Here is a 3,294-nt window from a genome sequence, read left to right on the forward strand (position 1 = left end):
TGTGTGTGTGTGTGTGTGTGTGTGTGTGTGTGTGTGTGTGTGTGTGTGTGTGTGTGTGTGTGTGTGTGTGTGTGTGTGTGTGTGTGTGTGTGTGTGTGTGTGTGTGTGTGTGTGTGTGTGTGTGTGTGTGTGTGTGTGTGTGTGTGTGTGTGTGTGTGTGTGTGAAAACTCACCAACGCCCCCTTTACTCTGCTTGAAAAGCTTTTTCAAGAGTTACCTCTCTTGGTCACAGGGCTCGGTCAAATCAAAGCCATGCCGCCTCTCTCGGCGCTCTCCTGCTCTCCGCGCCACGCCGCGGCCTTCCTCAGCACTTCGAGTCTCGCCCTGCTTCGTTCAACGGCCGAACAACTTGTTGGACCCCTTTTTCTCTCTCTCGATGAGCCACAACACGCACTTGCTTAAGCTGCAGCCCAACTGGATGAAGTTTTGGCATATGAACAGTGAAATATGACAGCTGGGGGAGTGCGGCAGCGCGAACGAAGGGAGTTAGTTTCTCCGCTCTACGACAGATGGAGGGATGGCATGTAAAACTGTTGCCTTTGTTTCGCCGCTCTTCTGCACTCAAGGCTGCCAAAAGCTTTCTCAGACGCATGATGCGCACCAAATGGGTTCTCTCTCTCTCTCTCTCTCTCTCCAAGCGTTGTTCATTTGGGCTTTAGTTCTGTGAATCCCCCCCCCCCTCAGCCCTCGTCACTTTTTATAGTTCCCGGTTTGTTCCTCACTGTTGATGCCTTGGATGTTTTGATGCTTTTTATCTTGAAATGACAATCAATTTTACACTGTTGTTTTTTTTTTTTTTAAATATATATATATATATATATACAGGTAAATGTTACTTTTCTGCCTGTGTCGCTATATATGGTTATTGTTGTTTTTGTGAATATTCTTGTTATTATTATTATTATTATTATTATTATTATTATATCCTGGTTTTGGCTGCAATTTAATTGAGCGCTTTTTCGTACTTGTCCATAGCTTTGTTGTTGTTTTTTTTTTATTTAAACAAAAAAACACAAAAATAATGCTACTTGCTGCCTGTTTATAACTGTGAGATTTTTTTGGAAGCCCAAAATGAAGAAAAGGCAGAAATGTATGTGCAATAGAACAAGTTGACCCCCCAGTTACCAGAGCCCCCCAACCCGTCATGCTCGCAACCGGCTCCTCTGGATGCCTCGCATTCAACTCTGTAACTGATAGGAGGTACTGACTCCGACTGTTGAAAACCGCAGGTCTCTATGGAAACACATAATAAAGTGGGAGAGACAACAAACAGCACAAACCAATTGGAGACACGGTATCAATGTTTACGACATGCGTACTTGCCCTCAAACTTTAACCAGGCGCAACGATTTGCTGATACAAACAAAGCAGAAGCGTTCTTTACCGTAAACCAAACTTTTGAATGCTGACAAAGACTTGTTTTAATCCGCTTTTAGGAAACCACATATCAAACGTTACTGAACAATTTAATGTCGTCAGCAAACCGGCGTTTCGCGAGGTAGAGGCGTTCTTTTACCGTAAAAACCAAACTTAAACCAGATTTTGCAGGTTTTGACACCGACGTGAGACATTTGCTTTGCTTTTTAGAGATGTCAACATTATCTTTATTATTTACTATCCACCTAAACATTTCAGTTGGTTTACGTTATTCGACTGTCCAGACTGTTGTTGACTGTAAATGATTTACTAACAGGTATTATTAAGAGACGCAGAAGCATTCTTTACTGTGAACCAAGCTTAACCCAGATTTCAAAGGTTTTAACAGATTCTGAATCCAGACACGATATCCTTTTTTCTTTTTTTAAAACCACATAACATCTATAATAAATGTTCTCTGTCATATCTCAGCTTGACTTGTTTACACTTTCCCACGGACTGTAAATATGTCAGTTAAGGATTTACGGTCGTCAACAAACGTGCGTTGAGAGGCAGAAGCTTTCATTTGTGCACACCGTCAACCTCAAATCTTGCAGGTCTTTACACAGGGTTCTGAATGCGTTTATGAGGCATATTTTCACACTAAAATCCCTGTTTGCTGGTATTTGGTGGCTCTAAATTGAAACATATGCCAGATTTGTGGAGAATGTATTCTCCCGTGCCTCAAACGTTTAGTGTTTTGTGTTTAGTTCGCTCCCTTGAAACCCTGTCTATGTGGGTCAGCAGTTCACTGGAGGGCAGCGCCACACAGCTCACAAACGCACAGGGAAGGAATTTCAAAGCATTTAGTGGTGGTTAGGAGAGTATTCACATCATCTGAGGTGGACAAACGGCCTGTCTGTTAATATAGGCTCAGTATTTTCATGTCTAACCCAAACGTGTGTATCCACGGTTGACTTGTATTAATGTTTACCTTTTTTGCTGAGAGCAGGCACTGGAGTTGACTATGGAAGTGCCATGTTTTGATCCGTCTATCTCTACATATCTCGATGTTAATCCCTTCGGCCCGGAACTAGCTTCTGTTGCCATAACAACAAATAGGTTATAGGGTTATTTTCCTTTAAAGGACAAACCACAGCGGGGGAAGTTGGGGGAGAAACGGCTCCAGTTACTAGTTACTCCACAAGATGAACCTGGGTCTATGCACAGACTGTTTTTGTTAGTGTGTCTGTGTGTGTGTGTGTGTGTCTGTGTGTTTGTGTGTAAGAGAGAGAGAAGTCAAATGTTAAACTACGCCAGTCAAAGAAAAAAAAAAAAGGTTTTACAGACTGTTCACATGTTTGGTATGTTAATTTATATTTTCTTTTTATTCGGGCTTGTCTTGAGGTTCTGGCGCCACGGAAAAAGGTTTTGAAGCTGTTTTAAAAAAGCAGAGTTGCAGATGAAGTCGAGGCCGTCGACACAAACACAGAACAGCTGTAAACTTTCCTCATTTCATCCAGTTGGTTAAGGGAATTTTAATGGGACAAAAGGTTTATTTAGCTAAAAATAGAAAAATATATATGAATGAAATTCTATGTTTGCATACTTTCTATGCTATTTTCATATATGGGGTTCACACTAATGATGAAACACGGAAAGGAATCTCAAATGCTTTTTACTACAGTGTAACTTATGTTTCAATTTGATTTTTACCACCTGTGTTTTTAGTAATGATTTACGAAGCACTGTATATTAAAGTTTAAAGATATTCATGAAGCTTTTGAGTGTCATTTTGTATCCTTTTCCATTATGTAACATCAAGACCTTTAGAGATGACGGTGGTGGTGGTGGTGGTGGTGGTGATGATGATGGTGCCATGTCAGAGAAATCGTGCACAAGGGGGCGGCATTGTTGCAGCAGTTGAAGCACTGAAGT

Source organism: Echiichthys vipera (genome assembly GCF_963691815.1).
Source record: "Echiichthys vipera genome assembly, chromosome: 12".
NCBI lineage: Eukaryota > Metazoa > Chordata > Actinopteri > Perciformes > Trachinidae > Echiichthys > Echiichthys vipera.